At 45.8% G+C, this 14,778-nt stretch overlaps 1 long non-coding RNA gene across 14 annotated transcripts in view; it reads right to left on the reverse strand.

Annotated features, from left to right (window-relative positions):
- Positions 1 to 14,778, reverse strand: part of LOC137312847 (uncharacterized) — a 161,256-nt gene that overhangs the window by 56,092 nt on the left and 90,386 nt on the right. For all 14 annotated transcript variants that reach the window (XR_010960837.1, XR_010960836.1, XR_010960835.1 and 11 more), the window contains 2 exons: positions 11,817 to 11,986; positions 1,992 to 2,157 (listed from right to left, as the gene is read on the reverse strand). This is a non-coding gene — a long non-coding RNA (uncharacterized lncRNA). The remainder of the gene's footprint in view (positions 1 to 1,991; positions 2,158 to 11,816; positions 11,987 to 14,778) is intronic.

A 14,778-nucleotide genomic window follows, 5' to 3' on the forward strand; every position in this document is an offset into this window, starting at 1 on the left:
ACTCAATCCCCACCAACACACCATCCCAACATATCCCTCAATCCCATCTACACAACTTCTCACCATGTCAGTCAATCACAACTAACCACATTCCGAGATCCCTCAATCAACATCCATGCACCTTAACCCCATATCCCTAAATCCCACCAATCCAACTTCTCAGCATATTCCTCAATCCCCACCTAACCACCTTCCTTCCGTATTCCACAAACGCACCATCTCAGCAGATCATTCAAACACACCCAACCACCTTCTCACTATATCCATTAATTACCACTTAACCACCCTCTCACCATATCCGTCAACCGCACCTACAAACATTCTACCCATATCCCTCAATCCCCACCTACACACCTTCTCCCCATATCACTGAATCCCACCGACCCGCATTCACAAAAATCCCTCAATCCACAACTACCTCTCTTATCCCTCAACCCCCTATTGACGTATTTCCGCCATATCCTTCAATTCCCACTTCATCATGGGTGACTTTAATTTACATATATACTGGCCAAACCAAATTAGCAATATTACTTTGGAGCATTAAATTATGGAGTGTGTACGAGATGATATTTTAGACCAGTATGTTGACGAGCTAATTTGGGAACAGGCTATCCAAGATTGGGTATTGTGCATTGAGAAGCGGTTAATTAATTACCTTGTAGTGCGGGATGCTTACGGGAAGAGTGACCGTAACATGATAAAATTATTCATTAAGTTAGAAAGTGAAGTCGTGCAATCCGAAACTAGGGTACTAAATCTAAACAAAGGAAACTAGGAAGGTATGAGGAGTGAGTTGGCTATGATCGATTGGGAACCTTCATTAAAAGGTATGACGGTGAATTGGCAATGGCTGACATTTAAAGAACGAATGCATGAATTGCAAAAGTTATACATTCCAATCTGGCACAAAAAGACAAAAGGAAACGAGGTCCAAACACGGCAAACAAAAGAAATTATGGATAGGATGAGACCCAAAGAGGAGTCATAAAAATTTGGCAGAAAATGTAGCAAGCCTGTGGATTGGGAGCTGTTTAGAATTGAGCAAAAACGAGCCAAGAGATTGATTAAGAGGGAAAAATAGAGTATGAGTGTGAACTTGCAAGGAACATAAAAGCGGGTTGTAAGAACTTCACAAGAGGGAACATGATATTGAGATAGAGGATCAGCCATGATCATATTGAATGGTGGAGCAGGCTCGAAGGGCCGAATGGCCTACTCCTGCTCCTATTTTCTATGATTCGGTGACTCGGTTGCCTCGATTTCCACCTTCAGCAGGTGGTGTCAGATCGACCGTCCATTACACACCCTGCCACATTTTCACTTCGATTCCATTGAAAATAATTGACAGAATATTATGGGCTGATTGCCTGCAATTTCCTAAAGTGCTCTCCCGGGGAGTGACGCTCCACCGCAAGTTCCACTGCCGGATTGCGAGTCCGCTGAAGGTCGAATTCACCCCCGGTGTTTAATGAGGGAGAACAAAACCCTGCACGGCCTCGGTTTCGCGCTCTCCACAGTTTGTTTGATTAGTTTCCCTGTTCGGGTCTTACACATTTTGACCATTTTAAATTTTTTGTTCTTGAAATGTCTCTCATTTACTCCGCTGATATTTTTGTCATCTCTCAATTTCTTAATATCCTGAAGTAGATTCCAGGTCAGTCAACTCATGAAATTCCATCTAACTCCCGTTTGTCGCCTCCGTTCTGTCCTTTTCCAAGTTCCACTAAAACTGTTTCACTTTTTTTCAGTCCACACTAGAGTTATACCTGAACCGTTACCCTGTCCTTTGTCCAGATACTGACCGATCCGCTGGGTATTTTCACCTCTTCCTTTCATTGTTTCTGATTCTCAATAATTGCAGTTTGAACCATTTCTTTCCAGTTTGGTCTGCTTCTCTTCTGTTACCTTCTATGATCCTAAGATCTGATATCCTGTTAGTTTTGTGATGTTTAAATAATCCAAACTCATCCTGTTCCCCTCCCACTTACCTGATGTTCTTGTCCACTGAAATGCCTCTCGTATGTTGACAACAAGCTGACTCCGTCCACCCCTTCTTCAACTTCCTGTTCCAATCTGTCCCGGTAGAATTTCGTGAACTGGACAAGTTGGTAACCGTCAGACTTGATCAAGAACTCAGTGATCGCGGTGTTCGGTCTGTGAACAACAATGGAGAAAAATAAACACATTATCGACCTTCCATCCAGGCGGCTGCAATTCCTCTGACACCAAACGGCTGACGCCTCCTGTGAGCCACGTTATCAATAACTTCTGAAAACCCATATATGCCGCATGTGTCAAAATCCATTGACCGATATAGTCACGTCTCAACAAAAGCTGAGTCAAATTTGTCAAATACAATGTCAAATGTCTACAGTTAATCCGTTCTAACCTTCACCGAATCTGAAATGCTCACTAATTACGTGTCTTTTTAAAAGGGGTGTACTGTCAGTCGCTGATCATTCTGTGTCTGTTTGAAAGGCGTGCACTGTCATTCCCGGATCATTCTGTGTCGTTTTTCAAGGTTTGTGCTATCAGTCCCGGATCATTAAGTGTCTGTTTAAAAGGGGTGTACTGTCAGTCCCGGATCATTCTGTGTCTGTTTGAAAGGCGTGTACTGTCGGTCCCGGATCATTCTGTGTCGTTTTTAAAGGGTTGTGCTGTCAGTCCCGGATCATTCTGTGCCGGTTTGAAATGGGTGTGCTGTCAGTCCCGGATCAGAGAATCAAGTTGCTGTTCAGAGCTGAACCCAGAGACGGCTCGATCACACTGGAGATCACAACCAACTGAAACGAACTGGGGCATCAAAAGCTTTCAATTAATGAAAATTTTCTTCAAACAGGAAGTATTGACCCGACACAGAAATACGGAGATCAGAGGAGCATGTAGCTAAGGCAAAGCAGTTATGATGGGAGATTTCAATTTTCACATGGACTGAGACACAAAGGCAATACATTTCTGGAATGCATCCAGGACAGTTTTCTGAAACAATATCATAGAACTGAGAGGTTACACATGTCAGGAAAGAAAGAAAAAGCTGGGGTTCTTTTCTCTGGAAAAGAGAAGACTGAGGAGTTACGTGATAGAGATTTTAAGATCAATGATCTGTTTGATAGGTTAGACCTGGAGAAGATGTTTCACTTGAAGGGGAGACCAGAACCAAGGGCCATTATTATAAGTTAGTCACTAATAAATCGAATTGAATCGAATAATGAATTCAGTAAAACTTCTTAACCCAGTGACTGGTGAGAATGTAAAACTCGCTTCCACGAAGTGCAGTTGAGAAGGATCGCAAAGATGCGTTTAAGGGGAATCTGGATAAACAGATGAGAGAGAAAGAACATAAGAACATAAAAAGTGGGAGCAGGTGTACGCCATCCAGCCCCTCGATCCTGCTCCACCATTCAATCAGATCATGCTTCATCTTCTACCTCAACTCCAATTTCCCGCCCGATCCCCAAATCCCTTGAATCCCCTAGAGCCCAAAATTCTATCAATTCCAGCCTTGAATATACTCAACGACTCAGTATCCACAGACCTCTGGGTGGAGAATTCCAATGATTCTCATCCCTCTGAGTGAATAAATTCCTCCTCATCTCAGTCTTGCATGGCCGACCCCTTATCTGAAGACTATTTCCCCTTGTTCTCGACTCGACAGCCAAGGGAAACAATCTCTCCGGATCTATCCTGTCAAGCCCCCTCAGAATCTTATGTTCTATTTTATATGTTTCAATGAGATGGCAGAGGAACAGATGGACATGTTGATGGGGTTAGATGGAGAAGGATCGGCGTGGGGTCGTTGAGAGCTTCAGCACCGGCATGGACCTATTGGGCTGTATGGCCTGTTTCTGAGCTGTGCAGTCCACGTAATTCTGGAATCTTAGCCTACATTCGGCCCGTCATGCCTGTGCTAGCTTTTTGAAAGAACTGCCCAATTTCGTCCTACACCCCAGCGATTTCCCCATCACCCTGCAAATTATTCCTCTTCAATGACATGTTCAATTGCCTTTTGAAAGTGCCTATGGAATGTGGTTCCACCGCTCTTTTAGGTATTGCATTCCATATCATATCAAATCACGCTGAAAAAATGTTTCTTCATTTCCCATCGAGATATATTGCAAATTAATTTTATCTCACAGAGGCGCGGGAGAGAGAGAGAGAGAGAGAGACTAGAGTGCGTCAGAAAGACAGAGTAGAAGGAGACAGAGAGGGTACAGACAGAGAGAGTGGGAGATACAGGAGAGTAAGGTGTGGAAGAGAGATCGAGAGAGAGAGAGTAGAAGGAGACAGAGACAGTACAGACAGAGAGTGTACGAGAGACAGAGATAGAGAGAGGAGAGTGGGGTGAGAAAGAGAGAAAAAGAGAGAATAGAAGAAGACAGAGTGGGTAGAGGGATAGAGGGGAAGAGAGGATGAGACAGAGACAAGAGGAAGATCAGGAGAACACAAGAAGATAAAAGAGACAATGGGGAAGGAAGAGAACGACCAGAGGAGAGTGAGAGAGACCGACAGAGGGACAGAGAGAGGGTGAGAAACAGACAGAGAGTGAAACAGGGGAGAGACGGACGGAGAGTGTGAGAGACAGGGACAGAGCGAGTGACAGAGACTGGTAAGGGAGAGAGAGAGTAGAGAGAGAGAGATCGAGAGAGAGAGAGAAACAATCAGAATCACAGCATCACAGGGCGTTGGAATCACCGAAAATGGGGGAAGACAATGATCTGTGGGGAAGGCCCAGGCTTCATCCCAGTCTCTGTTGGTAGATCTCACCCAGTGTTCGGCTCACACCCACACACAGAGAATTATCAATGAGTAATGGGGCAGATTAGTTAATAGCCTAAAGGTGCATGAACGTTTATCTAAATTGGAAAACTGCACATGTCACTCCACTATTTAAGAAAGGTGACAGAAGAAAACCAGGGAATTATGGACCAGTTCTCCAAACATCTGTTTCGAGAAATTACGCGAGTCTCTAATTAAGGATAGTGACTGAACACCTTGAACATTTTCAGCTGATCGAAAGAGCCAGCATGGATTTTGTTTAGAAGAGGTCACTGCAGTAGTGGACAGGGGAATGCCTCTGGAGTTTGTTTCAATGGCATTCGATAAAGTCCCTCAGAAGAGACTGTTCGCTAAAGTTGAAGCTGGTGGAAGTGAGGGGAAATGATTGACCTGGATTGGAAATTGGCAGAGCTGCAGGAGACATTGGGACAGAAATCGCTACGAGCGGCGAGGCAACGCTCACTGCAGCTGCTGCGAATTAAATTAACAAAACTACTGACTGCAGGCTGTGTGGCGATCAATTGCTGGAATTCGAACTTCACAAAAATTGTGCACGATCAACCCAGCCTCTGAGCAGCGTGATTTGCTGCGCAGCTGGAAAGGTGTGTGAGGAGAAGACACGACCACAAAAATCGGTAAGGACGAGTAGTCCCGCCCACAGAATCAGGCTGCATTGCTGAAACAATCAAGCAGACCTCATTCCTTTGAAGTTAGCATTCTGTGTGGCATTGTAAATTTAAATAAAATCAAAAACCAAAGAAATAATCGAATTAAATTAAAGAGACAGAAGGGAAAAGTTTAAAAAATTATTTTGGAGTTTTAATTGTTCTTCAATAACCAAAAACTAATAAAATAAAGAGTAACATGAGAGTCCTCGTTTTTAAAAGTTAATCTTCACTTGTTTCGCAGTCATTAAAACTTACCGAGCTGTTAAAACTCAGTTTGGACATTGTATTTAGTATAATGATACCTGGACTTCAAGGGTGAGACAATGAAGTGAGATTACACAAACTAGGTTTGCATTCTCTGGAATTTAGAAGATTAAGGGGTGATTTGTTCGAAGTTTTCAAGACATTAAGGGGAACTGATAGGGTCGACAGAGAGAAACTATGTCCGCTGGTTGGGGAGTCCAGCAATAGTGGTGTCAGCCTGAAAATTAGAGCCAGAACTTTCAGGAGTGAAGTTATGAAACACTTCTACACGCAAAGGGTGGGAGATGTTTGGAACTCTCTTCTGCAAACGGAAGTTGATGTTCGCTCAATTGTTAATTTTAAATCTGAGGTTGTTAGATTTTTGTTAACTCTGTTAATATTGGGTTTCAGGCGGGTGAATGAAGTTCAGTCAGACATTCGCCATCATGCCATTGAATGGCGTAACAGGCTCGAGGGATCAAATGACCGAATCCTGTTCCGACGTTCCTGGTCAATGTCATCAACCACCCCAATCGTCAACAGTCGGCGCTGCTGACCAGCAGTGACAGAGCAAAGAGAGACAGAGAATGGGGCAAGAGAAAGAGAGACATAAGCAAAACGGTTGATAAATGGGGAGAGGGAGGGAGAGAGAAAAATGAAGATATCGACAGATAGTTCGGGAGAGTGAACGAGAGATACAGACAGGTTACAAAGAGAGATAGAAACAGAGAGGAGAGAGCAAGAGATAGAGAGAAATAGGAGAGCCCGAAAGAGAGACAGACAGAGAGGTAGCGACGAGGATAGAGGGAGAGACGAGGACAGAGGGAGAGAGAGCTGAGGGAAAGAGAGAGAGAGACGCAGAGGGAGACGGAGAGAGAGAGAGAGACGAATGGCGGGGGGAGAGCGATGGAGAGGGAGACAGAGAGATAGTGATAGAAAGGCAGAGAATCAGCAGAGAGAGAGAGAGACATAGAGAGAGAGACAGAATTATAGAGACAGAGAGATGGTGGGGGAGAAAGAATGAAAGATACAAACAGAGGGAGAAACAGACAGAGAGAGTGGGCGGAGGGAGGAAGAAAGAGAGGGAGAGACGGAGATGGATCAGTGAGTGTCGATGGAGGGAGACAGAGAGAGAGAGAGAGAGAGTAGCGACAGAGAGAGGACGGTGCTTGTAGAGAGACGGGGAAAGAAAGAGAGAGAGAAAGAAAGTGAAGGGTGAGTGACTGGGAAAGAGAGAACCTGAGGGAAATAGTCAGAGGGATGGGGACGGGATAGAGGGCGCAGTGGCAGAGAGTGTGGTGGCACAGACTGTAGTGCACAGAGTGTAGTGGCACAGAGTGTCTTGGCAGAGACAAAGAGAACGAGTAAATGGGAAGCTTGAAATTGAAGGTGAGATATATAGAAAGGGAGAGAGTTAGTGACTGAGAGAGGTGGAGACGAGAGGTGGAGAGGGAGAGAGATGGAGAGTAGAGGCAGAGAGTGAGGGGAGAGAGTGAAGAACGAAAGAGGATGACACAGTGCAGAGGCATAGAGACACCGAGAGAGACAATGAGGAGGCGGCGGAGTGACAGAGAGACAGGCAGACAGACTGTGAGAATCTGAATAATACGGACAGAGAGATAGTGGGGGCGAGGGAGAAAGAAAGAGACAGACAGATGGAGAAACAGACAGAAACAGACAGAAAGAGAAAGAAAAAGTGGAGACAGAGAAACGGAAGAGAAATAGTGAGAGATGGGGAAGAGTCAGAGACTGAGAGAGTGAGAGAGAGAGAGACAGACATAGAGAGAGAGAGAGAAATGTGGAGAGACATGGAGTGGGTGAGAGGGTGAGAGAGAGAGAGAGGAATGGGGAGAGACATGGAGTGGGTGAGAGGGTGAGAGAGAGAGAGAGAGGAATGGGGAGAGACATGGAGTGGGTGAGAGGGTGAGAGAGAGAGAGAGAGAGAGAGGAATGGGGAGAGACATGGAGTGGGTGAGAGGGTGAGAGAGAGAGAGAGATGAATGTGGAGAGACATGGAGTGGGTGAGAGGGTGAGAGAGAGAGAGAGAGGAATGGGGAGAGACATGGAGTGGGTGAGAGGGTGAGAGAGAGAGAGAGAGGAATGGGGAGAGACATGGAGTGGGTGAGAGGGTGAGAGAGAGAGAGAGATGAATGGGGAGAGACATGGAGTGGGTGAGAGGGTGAGAGAGAGAGAGAGGAATGGGGAGAGACATGGAGTGGGTGAGAGGGTGAGAGAGAGAGAGAGGAATGGGGAGAGACATGGAGTGGGTGAGAGGGTGAGAGAGAGAGAGAGGAATGGGGAGAGACATGGAGTGGGTGAGAGGGTGAGAGAGAGAGAGAGGAATGGGGAGAGACATGGAGTGGGTGAGAGGGTGAGAGAGAGAGAGAGATAGAAATGTGGAGAGACATGGAGTGGGTGAGAGGGTGAGAGAGAGAGAGAGAGATGAATGGGGAGAGACATGGAGTGGGTGAGAGGGTGAGAGAGAGAGAGAGAGAGAGGAATGGGGAGAGACATGGAGTGGGTGAGAGGGTGAGAGAGAGAGAGAGAGAGGAATGGGGAGAGACATGGAGTGGGTGAGAGGGTGAGAGAGAGAGAGAGATGAATGGGGAGAGACATGGAGTGGGTGAGAGGGTGAGAGAGAGAGAGAGGAATGGGGAGAGACATGGAGTGGGTGAGAGGGTGAGAGAGAGAGAGAGGAATGGGGAGAGACATGGAGTGGGTGAGAGGGTGAGAGAGAGAGAGAGGAATGGGGAGAGACATGGAGTGGGTGAGAGGGTGAGAGAGAGAGAGAGATAGAAATGTGGAGAGACATGGAGTGGGTGAGAGGGTGAGAGAGAGAGAGAGAGATGAATGGGGAGAGACATGGAGTGGGTGAGAGGGTGAGAGAGAGAGAGAGAGGAATGGGGAGAGACATGGAGTGGGTGAGAGGGTGAGAGAGAGAGAGAGAGAGGAATGGGGAGAGACATGGAGTGGGTGAGAGGGTGAGAGAGAGAGAGAGAGGAATGGGGAGAGACATGGAGTGGGTGAGAGGGTGAGAGAGAGAGAGAGAGGAATGGGGAGAGACATGGAGTGGGTGAGAGGGTGAGAGAGAGAGAGAGAGAGGAATGGGGAGAGACATGGAGTGGGTGAGAGGGTGAGAGAGAGAGAGAGGAATGGGGAGAGACATGGAGTGGGTGAGAGGGTGAGAGAGAGAGAGAGAGGAATGGGGAGAGACATGGAGTGGGTGAGAGGGTGAGAGCGATTACGGAGCGGGGAGAATGCGACATACAGAGTGAGAGAGGCCGAGAGAGAGAGAGGGAGAGAGGAAGGAGTTAGAAAGCGAGCAGAGGGAGAATACGAGCAAAGAGCGAGGAGGGTGAGACGCAGAGAGAGAGTGAGGTGTCTTGGGACAGGGACAGGGAAAGAGAGAGAGACTCCCACCGACCGATCTTCTCCCCATTTCACTCAACACAACCACCCAAACCTTCTCACAATATCCCTCAACAAAACTTATCACCTTCTCACCATATCCATCAACACCACCTACCGAATTTCTGCCCACATCACTCAACCCCACCAACACACATTCACACAATATCCATCAATACCCACCAACCCACATTCTCCACATTTCCCTCAAACTCCACCTAATCACCTTCTCCACAAATACCTGACACACGGCGACCCAACTTCTCTCCATATCCCGCATTCCTTCCGACCATCCTTCTCCCAAGATCACTCTAACCCACCTAACCTGTTTCTCACAATATCTCTCAATCATAACCTACCCCCTTTATTCATATTTCCCACAATCACACTTAACCATCTCCTCACCATATCCGTCCACCACACCGACCAATTTCTCCCCATATTTCTCAATCCCCACCTACACACATTCTCCACATATCACTCAACCACACCGACCCACCGTCATACAAAATCCCACAATTCCCAACTACCAATCTTCCCCCCATAACCCTCATTGCCCACCGACCTATCTTACTCCCATATCCCTCAATCCCAACCTACCCACATTCTCTCCTTATTCCTCAATCCCACCTACACACCTTCTCACCCTATCCCTCAAACCCCAGATACCCAAATTCTCACCATATCCCTCAGTACAACCTAACCAACTCCCAATAACACTCAAATCACAGCTACACAACACTCCCCGTAACACTCAACCCCACCTGCCCACATTCTCACAACATCACTCAATCCCCACCAACACACCATCCCAACATATCCCTCAATCCCATCTACCCAACTTCTCAACATGTCAGTCAATCCCAACTAACCACATTCCGAGATCCCTCAATCAACATCCATGCACCTTAACCCCATATCCCTCAATCCCACCAACCCAACTTCTCAGCATAGTCCTCAATCCCCACCTAACCACCTTCCTTCCGTATCCCACAAACGCACCATCTCAGCAGATCATTCAAACACACCCAACCACCTTCTCACAATATCCATTAATTACCACTTAACCATCCTCTCACCATATTCGTCAACCGCAAATACAAACATTCTACCCATATCCCTCAATCCGCACCGACACACCTACTCCCCATATCACTGAATCCCACCGACACGCATTCACAAAAATCCCTCAATCCACAACTACCTCTCTTATCCCTCAACCCCCTATTGACGTATTTCCGCCATATCCTTCAATTCCCACTTCATCATGGGTGACTTTAATTCACATATATACTGGCCAAACCAAATTAGCAACATTACTTTGGAGCATTAAATTATAGAGTGTGTACGAGATGATATTTTAGACCAGTATGTTGAGGAGCTAATTTGGGAACAGGCTATCCAAGATTGGGTGTTGTGCATTGAGAAGTGGTTAATTAATAACCTTGTTGTGCTGGGTGCTTTCGGGAAGAGTGACCGCAACATGATAAAATTATTCATTCAGATACAAAGTGAAGTCGTGCAATCCGAAACTAGGGTACTAAATCTAAACAAAGGAATCTTAGAAGTTATGAGGAGTGAGTTGGCTATGATAGATTGGGAACCTTCATTAAAATGTATGACGGTGGATAGGCAATGGCTGACATTTAAAGAACGAATGCATGAATTGCAACAGTTATACATTCCAATCTGGCACAAAAAAGACAAAAGGAAACGAGGTCCAAACACGGCAAACAAAATAAATTATGGATAGGATGAGACCCAAAGAGGAGTCATATAAATTTGCCAGAAAATGTAGCAAGCCTGAGGATTGGGAGCTGTTCAGAGTTGAGCAAAAACGAGCCAAGAGATTGATTAAGAGGGAAAAATAGAGTATGAGTGTGAACTTGCAAGGAACATAAAAGCGGGTTGTCAGAACTTCACAAGAATGGTGGAGCAGGCCTTCTCCTGCTCCGATTATCTATGATTCGATGACTCGGTTGTCCAGATTTCCACCTTCAGCAGGTGGTGTCAGATCGGCCGTCCATTACACACCCTGCCACATTTTCACTTCGATTCAATTGAAAATAATTGACAGAATATTATGGGCTGATTGCCTGCAATTTCCCAAAGTGCTCTCCCGGGGAGTGACGCTCCACCGCAAGTTCCACTGCCCGGATTGTGAGTCCGCTGAAGGTTGAATTCACCCCCAGTGATTCATGGGGGAGAACAAAACCCTGCACGGCCTCGGTTTCGCGCTCTCCACAGTTTGTTTGATTACTTTCCCTGTTCGGGTCTTACACATTTTGAACATTTTAAAATTTTTGTTCTTGAAATGTCTCTCATTTACTCCGCAGATATTTTTGTCATCTCTCAATTTCTTAATATCCTGAAGTAGATTCCAGGTCAGTCAAATCATGAAATTCCCACTAACTCCTGTTTGTCGCCTCCGTTCTGTCCTTTTCCCAGTTCCACTAAAACTGTTTCACTTTTTTTCAGTCCACACTAGAGTTAGACCTGAACCGTTACCCTGTCCTTTGTCCAGACACTGACCGATCCGCTGGGTATTTTCACCTCTTCCTTTCATTGTTTCAGATTCACAATAATTGCAGTTTGAACCATTTCTTTCCAGTTTGGTCTGCTTCTCTTCTGTTAACTTCTATGATCCTAAGATCTGATATCCTGTTAGTTTTGTGATGTTTAAATAATCCAAACTCATCCTGTTCCCCTCCCACTTACCCGATGTTCTTGTCCACTGAAATGCCTCTCGTATGTTGACAACAAGCTGACTCCGTCCACCCATTCTTCAACTTCCTGTTCCAGTCTGTCCCGGTAGAATTTCGTTGACTGACTTGATCAGTTGGTAACCGTCAGACTTTGTCAAGAACTCAGTGATCGCGGTGTTCGGTCTGTGAACAACAATGGATAAAACTAAACACATTATCGACCTTCCATCCAGGCGGCGACAATGCCTCTCACACCAAACGGCTGAAGCCTCCTGTGAGCCACGTTATCAAATAACTTCTGAAAACCCATATATGCCGCATGTGTTAAAATTCATTGACCGATATAGTCACGTCTCAACAAAAGCTGTGTCAAATTTGTCAAATACAAAGTCAAATGTCCACAGTTAATCCGTTCTAAACTTCCCCGAATCTGAAATGTTCACTAATTACGTGTCTGTTCAAAAGGGGTGTGCTGTCAGTCCCTGATCATTCTGTGTCTGTTTGAAAGGCGTGCACTGTCAGTCCCGGATCATTCTGTGTCGTTTTTAAAGGGTTGTGCTATCAGTCCCAGATCATTAAGTGTCTGTTTAAAAGGGGTGTACTGTCTGTCCCGGATCATTCTGTGTCGTTTTTAAAGGGTTGTGCTATCAGTCCCGGATCATTCTGTGCCGGTTTGAAATGGGTGTGCTGTCAGTCCCGGATCAGAGAATCAATTTGCTGTTCAGAGCTGAACCCAGAGACGGCTCGATCACAATGGAGATCACAACCAACTGAAACGAACTGGGGCATGAAAAGCTTTCACTTAATGAAAAAGTTCTTCAAACAGGAAGTATTGACCCGACACAGAAATAGGGAGATCGGAGGAGCATGTAGCTGAGGCAAAGCAGTTATGATTGGAGATTTCAATTTTCACATAGACTGAGACACAAAGGCAATACATTTCAAGAATGCATCCCTGACATTTTTCTGAAACAATATCATAGAACTGAGAGGTTACACATTTCAGGAAAGAGAGAAAAAGCTGGGGCTCTTTTCTCTGGAAAAGAGAAGACTGAGGACTTACGTGATAGAGTTTTTTAAGATTAATGATCTCTTTGATAGTTTAGACCTGGAGAAGATGTTTCCACTTGAAGGGGAGACCAGAACCACGGGTCATTATTATAAGATAGTCACCTATAATCGAATTGAATCGAATAATGAATTCAGTAAAAACTTCTTAACCCAGTGACTGGTGAGAATGGAAAACTCGTTCCCACGAAGTGCAGTTGAGAAGGATCGCAAAGATGCATTTAAGGGGAATCTGGATAAACAGATGAGAGAGAAAGAACATAAGAACATATAAAGTGGGAGCAGGTGTACGCCATCCAGCCCCTCGATCCTGCTCCACCATTCAATCAGATCATGCTTGATCTTCTACCTCAACTCCAATTTCCCGCCCGATCGCCAAATCCCTTGAATCCCCTAGAGCCCAAAATTCTATCAGTTCCAGCCTTGAATATATTCAATGACTCAGAATCCTCTGTCCTCTGGGTCGAGAATTCCAATGATTCACATCCCTCTGAGTGAATAAATTCCTCCTCATCTCAGTCTTTCATGGCCGACCCCTTATCTGAAGACTATTTCCCCTTGTTCTCGACTCGACAGTCAAGGGAAACAATCTCTCCGGATCTATCCTGTCAAGTCCCCTCAGAATCTTATGTTCTATTTTCGATTTTTCAATGAGATGGCAGAGGAACAGATGGACATGTTGATGGGGTTAGATGGAGAAGGAGAGGCGTGGGGTCGTTGAGAGCTTCAGCACCGGCATGGACCTATTGGGCTGTGTGGCCTGTTTCTGAGCTGTGCAGTCCACGTAATTCTGGAATCTTAGCCTACATTCGGCCCGTCATGCCTATGCCAGCTTTTTGAAAGAACTGCCCAATTTCGTCCTACAACCCAGCGATTTCCCCATCACCCTGCAAATTATTCCTCTTCAATGACATGTTCAATTGCCTTTTGAAAGTGCCTATGGAATGTGGTTCCACCGCTCTTTTAGGTATTGCATTCCATATCATATCAAATCACGCTGAAAAAAATGTTTCTTCATTTCCCATCGAGATATATTGCAAATTAATTTTATCTCACAGAGGCGCGGGAGAGAGAGAGAGAGAGAGAGAGAGAGTAGATTGCGTGAGAAAGACAGAGTAGAAGGAGACAGAGAGGGTACAGACAGAGAGAGTGGGAGATACAGGAGAGTAAGGTGTGGAAGAGAGATCGAGAGAGAGAGAGTAGAAGGAGACAGAGACAGTACAGACAGAGAGTGTACGAGAGACAGAGATAGAGAGAGGAGAGTGGGGTGAGAAAGAGAGAAAAAGAGAGAATAGAAGAAGACAGAGTGGGTAGAGGGATAGAGGGGAAGAGAGGATGAGACAGAGACAAGACGAAGATCAGGAGAACACAAGAAGATAAAAGAGACAATGGGGAAGGCAGAGAACGACCACAGGAGAGTGAGAGAGACCGACAGAGGGACAGAGAGAGGGTGAGAAACAGACAGAGAGTGAAACAGGGCAGAGACGGACGGAGAGTGTGAGAGACAGGGACAGAGCGAGTGACAGAGACTGGTCAGGGAGAGAGAGAGTAGAGAGAGAGAGATCGAGAGAGAGAGAGAAACAATCAGGATCACATCATCACAGGGCGTTGGAATCACCGAAAATGGGGGAAGACAATGATATGTGGGGAAGGCCCAGGCTTCATCCCAGTCTCTGTTGGTAGATCTCACCCAGTGTGCGGCTCACACACACACACAGAGTATGGGAGAGTGTAAAGGGAGCTTTACTCTGTATCCAAACTCTGTTATTCATGCCCTGAGAGTGTTTGAAGGGATAGTGTAGATGGAGCGTAACTCTCTGTCTAACTTGTGCTCGACCTGCCCTGGGAGTATTTGACGGGACACTCTGGAGGGGTTTTCACCCCTTATCTAATCCGTTCTGTACCTG

The sequence above is a fragment of the Heptranchias perlo genome, unplaced genomic scaffold (assembly GCF_035084215.1).
Source record: "Heptranchias perlo isolate sHepPer1 unplaced genomic scaffold, sHepPer1.hap1 HAP1_SCAFFOLD_44, whole genome shotgun sequence".
In the NCBI taxonomy this organism is placed as follows: domain Eukaryota; kingdom Metazoa; phylum Chordata; class Chondrichthyes; order Hexanchiformes; family Hexanchidae; genus Heptranchias; species Heptranchias perlo.